The sequence below is a fragment of the Pan troglodytes genome, chromosome 20 (assembly GCF_028858775.2).
Source record: "Pan troglodytes isolate AG18354 chromosome 20, NHGRI_mPanTro3-v2.0_pri, whole genome shotgun sequence".
Lineage (NCBI taxonomy): Eukaryota > Metazoa > Chordata > Mammalia > Primates > Hominidae > Pan > Pan troglodytes.
This window is the reverse complement of record NC_072418.2, coordinates 16539635-16547725: the sequence shown is the minus strand read 5'-3', so window position 1 is coordinate 16547725 and position 8091 is coordinate 16539635.

Here is an 8091-nt window from a genome sequence, read left to right as displayed (position 1 = left end):
TGAGCAGAGATCACACCACTGCACTCCAGCCTGGGTGACAGAGCGAGACTCGGTCTCAGAAAAAGAAAGAAAGAAAGAAAGAAAATTCCAGAAATAAAACAAGTCATACCTTCACATTCCAGGCCGTTCTGAGTAGTGTGATGAAATCTCCCACAGTCCTGGGATGTGAATCATCCCTTTACCCAGCTTATCCATGCTGTCTGTATAGGCTACCAGTCTGTTAGTCCCTTTATAGCCATCTCAGTCAACAAATAGAAAAAGCAAAGTGGTCAGCCGAGGTGGCTCATGCCTGTAATACCAGCACTTTGGGAGACCAATGCAGGAGGAGGATTGCTTGAGGCCAGGAATTCAAGACCAGCCTGGGAAACATAGTAAGACCCTGTCTCTAAAAAAAATAAAATAAAATAAAATAAAATAAATGTGTATAAATAAGCTGGGTGTGCTTGCACATGCCTGTAGTCCTAGCTACTTGGGAGGCTGAGGCAGGAGGCTCACTTAAGGCCAGGAGTTGGAGACCAGTCTAGGCAACACAGCAAGACCCTCACGCCCCCACCCCTACAAGATAAATAAATTAGCCAGGTGTGGTGGTGCTCACCTCTAGTTCCAGCTACTCTGGAGGTTGAGGTAGAAGGATCCTTTGAGCCCAGGAGCTTGAGATGGCAGTGGTGAGAACTTGTCTTAAAAAATTTTGATCCTGCTGGGCGTGGTGGCTCACGCCTGTAATCCCAGCACTTTGGGAGGCCGAGGCAGGTGGATCACCAGGTCAGGAGATCGAGACCATCCTAGCTAACATGGCGAAACCCCGTCTCTACTTAAAAAATACAAAAAATTAGCCAGGCATGGTGGCACACGCCTGTAGTCTCAGCTACTTCAGAGGCTGAGGCAGGAGAATCGCTTGAACCTGGGAGGTGGAGGCTGCAGTGAGCCGAGATCGCGCCACTGCACTCCAGCCTGGGTGACAGAGACTCCATCTCAAAAAAATAAATAAATAAATAAATATTAAATAATAATAATTTTTTTTGATCTTAAAGCTGGGTGTGGAGATATTTGCCTGTATTCCCAGCTACTCGGGAGGATCCCTTAAACCCAGGAGTTTGAGGCCAGCCAGGGCAACATGGAGACACCCCTATCTCTAAAAAATAAACAAACAGGTCAGGGCCCAGGGGCTCATGCCTGTAATCCCAGCACTTTAGGAGGCTAAGGTGGGCGGAACTCTTGAGGGCAGGAATTCGAGTCAGGAATTCCAGACCCGCCTGGGCAACACAGCATAACCCTGTCTCTACAAAAAAAAAAAAAAAAAAAAAAAATACAAAAATTAGCTGGGTGTGGTCTCTCTCACCTGTGGTCGCAGCTACTTGGGAGACTGAGGTGGGAGGCTCAGCTGAGTTCGGGAGGTCGAGGCTGCAGTAAGATGTGATTGTGCCACTGCACTCCAGCCTGGGTGACACAATGAGACCCTGTCTCAATACATAAATAAATACAAATTGGCCAGGCACGGTGGCTCACGCCTTTAATCCCAGCACTTTGGGAGGCCGAGGCAGGTGGATCACCTGAGGTCAGGAGTTCGAGACTACCCTGGCCAACATGGTGAAACCCCATCTCTACTAAAACTACAAAAATTAGTTGGGCATGGTGGCGTGTGCTTGTAGTCCCAGCTACTTGGGAGGCTGAAGCAGGAGAATCGCTTGAACCTGGGAGGCAGAGGTTGCAGTGAGCCGAGATTGTACCACTGCACTCCAGCCTGGGTGACAGGGTGAGACTCAGTCTCAAAAAAAAAAAAAATAAATAAATATAAATAAATAAATAATAAAATTAAAAAAAAAATTATCTCAATTCTTCCGCTAGTAGAGTGCCTCCCTGGAATCCCATCCAGCTTGCTGTCCTTCTCACTCCAAGTTTAAGAAGGATAGAAAGGTGGGGGAGACTGTTTCGGGGCAGGCAAGGAGGGGAGGCCTAGGCAGGAGGTGTGGTGAAACCCACCATATGTGCCCTCAAGCACCCTCTTTCTCTGCCAGAGGCCGCAGGCTTGGAAGAACCATGTCTCTTCCCAGGTTTCCTTCTCAGCCTGACTCGAAGCGTCCTGGCCTGCCCGCCCCACCAGACAGTCTGACTCAATTTGCCCGCTGTGTGCGTGGGCCCTGCGCGTGTGACCCTCCACCATTCCAGTGACTCAGGCAGCCTGGAAGCCCCCTCCCCGGGGGACACCCAGCTTCCTATGGTGACTTTTCACAGACATGGCTGAAACTGGCTGGCGCCTCCCAGACCCAGGCCGGGCTCCTGGGGGCAGCCCAGCAGGGCCTCGGCCCCACAGCCCACCCCTAGAGAGGGCCTAGGGGGTGGGAGTAGGGGGTGGGGAACTCTTCTCAAAGGGCCTTTGTGGGAGCAGCTGGGGGGGCTAACGGGGGACCCCGCCCTGTGTGACTCAAGCCTCATTGCTGGGCGGTGACTCACCCCCAGGCCCCCCTTCTGCCTGCCCGCAGCAGGTGCTGTGAGCCAGCTTCGGGATAGGGGCCTCTGCAGCCATGGTCATGCCACCCTGCCCTGGACCTGTGACTTGCCACCCACTTCTAGGGGTGCCAGTCTTGCCCTCACCTCCTTGCCCTCCTGAGCTCGGACCACAGAGAAAACCTCCTACATCCCGTCCCTCCGTGGGGCAGCAGACATGGTACTGAAATGTGCCACGCATTGTCTATGAATTCACGGGATTCTCAAACCACCCGAGAGGCAGGGTGTTCTTGCTACTGCCCTGTAACAGATTCGGAAATTGATTCTCCGTGAGGTTGCAGAGTTTAACACAGGAGATTCACGTGCAGAATCTGGGTGTCCCAAACTTGCTGCCCCGCAGTGTCACTGCGTGATCATCTCAGCTGCCTTAAATGCCAGTGGTGGGTTACTGCACCCTCCAGTGTCGCTTCTTTTACTGACGGGTAAACTGAGGCAAGGAGCCTTGAAGTCACAGATCAAGAGTCAAGAGTAAGAGGCAGGGCTGGGATTCGAACCGAGTCCGAGAGCCCGGGACCTGCTCCGCCGCTTCCCCACGGGCCTCCGGCGCCCACTTGGGGGCTAAGGCGCCCCCGCCGCCGGGCCCCTCCGGACGCCGAGGCCAGCCGAGATCGGGCCGCCCGCCAGGCTGCTGGGCGCCGCGCCCGTCCGCATCACGCCGCGGTGAGTCACCGCGCGCCGGCCCCGGCCCCGCCCCCCGCGCCAACAAACAGCGCGTTGCTCGGCAACCGCCACCGCCCTCCAGCGCGGACCTGGGTTCGAGCCTCAGGCCGGGGTGCGCGCTAAGAGGGATTTTGGGACTCCGTAATCTTCCCTAGATTAGGGGTTCAGATCAGGTCTGTAATCCTGGTGGGCACGGAGGGTGAAGGAGACAGCTGTGGTCCAACGAAGGTAGGGAGGGCTGAGGGTGGCTCTCTCCAATCCAGACCCACCGGGGCTCCCCAGAAGTGGGTGGTCAGGTCAGGAGATGGCGGCTGGGCCAGAGTTGCAGCTGAGAGGTCGAGGCCATTTTCCTAAGGGATTTGGGGAGCTGGCCTGGCGGGAGCTGTCAGGAGCGCTGTAATGAGGGCTTTTTTGCATCCTCCCCACCCCTGCCGACCTCCCAAACTAGCTAACACTTAATGAGCACGTTCTATGTTCTAAGCCTGTTCTATGCATGTGTGGGCCTATGTGTATTAACTCATGTAATGTTCACCATGAGGTCGGGCGCGGTGGCTCATGCCTATAATCCCAGCACTTTAGGAAGCCGAAGCCGGTGGATCACTTGATGTCAGGAGTTCAAGACCAGCCTGGGCAAAATGGTGAAACCCCGTCTGTACTAAAAATACAAAAATTAGCCGAGCGTGATGGCCAGCACCTCTAATCCCAGCTACTTGGGAGACTGAGGCAGGAGAATCGCTTGAACCCGGGAGGCAGAGGTTGCAGTGGGCCAAGATCGTGCCACTGCACTCCAGCCTGGGTGACAAGAGTGAAACTCCGTCTCAAAAAATAATAATAATAAAAATAAAAAATAGTGTTCACCATGGCCCTCTGACGTTTCATTGACATTCTCATTTTACAGATGGGGAAACTGAGTCAACAGAGGGTCAATGTCCTTTGCCAGAGGATGCACAGCCAAGCTGGCATCCGGGCTCCCAAACCTGTCTCAGAAGGGTGCATGCCTGGCCTTGGCGGGGCCATATCTGTGGGAGTCTTCAGGCGTTGTGGGGATAGGTGCCAAGGCTACATTGAAGTGTGGGTAGGTTATGCAAGTGGGGGATGGCGCCTGGTGGGCTCCCTGGGGGCTGTCGACACATGATACTGAAGGCTGTGCACTACAGAGGTTGCACCAGCACCCCCTAGACTTCCCATGCCATCTGAGTGCAGGGAGAGAGTTTCCCAGCACCAGCTTCAGATGGCCTGAACTCCGGGCTCCCTGGCACCCCAATAGTCACCACTGAGCCGCCCACAGGACCCTTAAGGGAGCTGCCTGAGGGGTCTTCCGGAGCCCCAGATCCTATGGGGCGGGGAGAAGAGTAGATACTAGCATCTCAGACACAGAGATGACCAGCTGCCTGGGAAGTGACCAGCTTTGAGTCCTGTAAGAAATGTCCATTTGGCTCAAATGACCAAGTCAATCACTCAAATGGTTGAGTAGGGGAGATGGTTGAGTTACAGGGATCCTGGACAGTCTAAAGCCAAGAAGGTGAGGAGGGCTTCTCGGAGGAGGTGATACCCTGGGAACTGAAGGATGCTCAGGAATTGGCGAATAACAGGCAGGACCTTCCTGCGGGAGAGGTTGGGATACCAGGAACTTTTCAAAGTGGAAGGTAGAGGGGACACGTGATTGGATTTAACGGGCTGTCTCTGGAGAATGGCTAGAAGGCATAAGGAAAGTCGGAGAGGACCAGGGAGGTGGCTGTTGGAATATATTTAGGCCAGAGATGATGGTGACTTAAGGATACAGTTGGCAGATTTAACAAATAAAAAATACAGGACATCAGTTAAATTTGAATTTCAGATACAGAACAAGTAATTTTTTTTTAGTATAAAACTTTTTTTTAGTATAGCGATGTCCCCAAAATTGCATGGGACATACTTATACTAAAAAAAGAGATCCGCTGTGTATCTGAAAAATTAAGTTTCACTGGGTGTCCTGTGTCTCATCTGGGAACTGTACTTGGTGGAGGGGGGTGGGTCTCAGGGGCCCCTGGGGAGGGGGAAACGATCATAGCTAACACTCAGGGAATAAATGCACTTTATTTTTCTTTTTTATGTGTTTTCATTTTACTTATTCACTTTTTCGTAGAGATGGGGGTCTCACTATGCTGCCTAGGCTGGTCTCAAACTCCTAAGTTCAAGCGATCCTCCTGCCACGGCCTCCCAAAGTTTTGGGATTATAGGAGTGAGTTGACACTCCTAACCCAACAAATGCACTTTGAAGTGAGTACTGCTATCATGCCCATTTTACAGCTAGGTAAACTGAGGCCTGGAGCAGTTATTGCTTTTGTCGGGTGTGTGTGTGTGTGTGGCTTTTTTTTTTTTGGTAACTTGTTTATACTGTTAGGTTAGGAAGTGGGTGACCCTCGATTGGAAACCAGGCATGCTGGCTGCAGTCCCTCAACTCTCAGAACTTGAACCCCCTCCCCCACGGGATTGGTGGGGGTGGTTGGACACTATGGTTCCCTGGGTTCCTGGTGACCCAGCTAAGGGCCTTTCTCATGGGATGCGCTTCCCCAGTCCCCCAGCGCAGCCTAGGCTCTGTGGCACCCCTACTTGCCCCCCTCCTGCCAGGACAGCGAGGCACTGGGAGGGACGGGAGGCGGCCTCAGGGGGCCTCCTCTCCCGGCTGAGGCTCGGCCTCGCCCTCCTCCAGGCTGGGAGGATCCGCCGTCTGCGCCGCCGGCAGGGGGAGGGGGCGGGTTATTTTTACCTCCCTCCAGGCAGCCGGGGCGACAGGAAGTGAGCGCGCGGCCCGCCAGATGTGGGGAGCCAGGCAGCTGGGAACAGCCACAGCTGGACTGGCGGCCGGCCGGGAGCGGGGTTAGGGGGGAGGGTGTGTGGAGGGTGGATCCCCAGGCCTCCGGTCCCCTCTTTGTTCCCCGCCGCCCCAGCCTCCCCTCCAAAGACCCCTCGTCCCCATCCCCCGCTCATGTGGGTCGTGGCCTCGCTGTCCCTCATCTGGGCGCCAATCCCCTCGCTGGCTCGAGGGCTCTCAGATCCTGGGCAGGGAGGGGGACCCTGCCCCTCGCCCCAGGGACCCCCAGGTCCCAGCAGAGTCGGGGATAAGAGGGGGAGACGGCCCCTCGCCGGCCCCGCCTGCCACCGCCATTGTTTACCCGTCGGCTGCCTCCTAGGAAACTTAACCCGCCCGCGGTAATTTTATTTGGGAACTTCGGCCAGTTGCCATAGCAACCCCCAGTGACGTCAGAGGGGCTGGGGCCCGAAATCCCCGGGAAAGTGGGGGGGATGGGATGGGGGGGAGACCCCCAGAAGGGCTCTCCTTAACCCTCTGCGTACCAGGTCCCAGCCAGGCAGGGACAACCAGATGTGACACTTCTTGGGTGCGCCCCCCCAATTCTGGCCTGGGGCCAGGTCAGGGTGGCAGGCCAGGCCTTGATGTCATCGGGAGCTGGGTGGGTGGTGAGTCATTCCTGAGGTGGGGGCTGGGCCAGGCCTGGGGTCTATTCCTGTCTGACCTGCCCCACCAGTGCCCTTGAGCAATACTGGGACCCTTCCCTGGGGATTTCAGGCACCTGGCTGGGAGTCCCCACAGATCCCTGGGACCTCTCTGCCCCTCTGAACCATTATGTAGGTAGACAAAGTCTTTCCTGGTGCTCCAGACACCAGGCAATTGAGTTTGTCACGGTGAGCTGGGGCCACCGTGTAATGTCCTTCTCCGGATGTGGGGAGTGGCTGGTGCCCTGGTGAGGGGGCAGGGATGTGGTGGGATCCCGGCTCAGTCCATAACACAGCTGGTCGTCAGGGCGACAGGAGGCAGGGGCCCTGACTGGCATGGGGGTCACTGCCGCCAGCCAGGGGCTGGGCTGGGAGGAGCCACTCTAACCGCAGTGACGTGGGACTTCCTCGGCAGGGCCTGTTTGATGTCTCTGTGTGTGGTGTTGCCATGGGGCCCAGCAGGCAGCCCTGCATGTGAGCTGGGGTGACCTGTGGGCCGGCTGGGCCTGTCAGGGTCCCTTGATCCAGGTGTACCTGGTGTATCACTTACCCTCTTTCTACCTGTGATCAGCACATCACACGTCTCACCTCAAAGCCTGGTAACAACTGCAAATTGCGCATTTTCAGCCCCATTTTTCAGCCGACAAAACTGAGGCTTAGGAAGTGTAATCGCCTGGCCCCAAAGCCATCCCAAAGACATCCAGCTAGAAAGCTGGGGTGTAGGGCCTGGCGCGGTGGCTCACACCTGTCATCCCAGCACTTTGGGAGGCTGAGGCGGGCGGATCACTTGAAAGTCAGGAGTTCAAGATCAGCCTGGCCAATATGGTGAAACCCTGTCTCTACTAAAAATAGAAAAATGAGCCGGGCTTGGTGGTGCACGCCTGTAATCCCAGCTACTTGGGAGGCTGAGGCAGGAGAATCGCTTGAACTGGGGAGGCAGAGGTTTCAGTGAGCCAAGATTGTGACAATGCACTCCAGCCTGGGCGACAGAGTGAGACTCCTTCTCAAAAAAAACAAAACAAAACAAAACAAATATTTGTTCTTCTTCCATTCCACTCCTCTCTCTGCCTCCATGAAACTGGTCTGCTTTGCTGGTTTTCCAATGTTCCAGGCACTGTCCTACCGCAAAGCCTGTGCACTGGCCGTTCTCTGCCTGGAACTCTCTTCCTCTCGATGTCTTCCTGGCTTTTCCCTCAGTGCCTAAAAGTCTTTGTTCAAAGTCACCTCCTCCTCAGGGAGGCCTTTCCTGACCTAACCTCCACTCATTTCATCTCTCATCTCTCTTGCCTTTTTCTAGATTACCCATAGACTTTCCACCCAACACATTTTATATATATATATATATAAAATATAATTTAAAACTATATATATATAATTTTTAAACATATAGACACATAATTTTAAAATATATATAGATATATAATTTTTAAA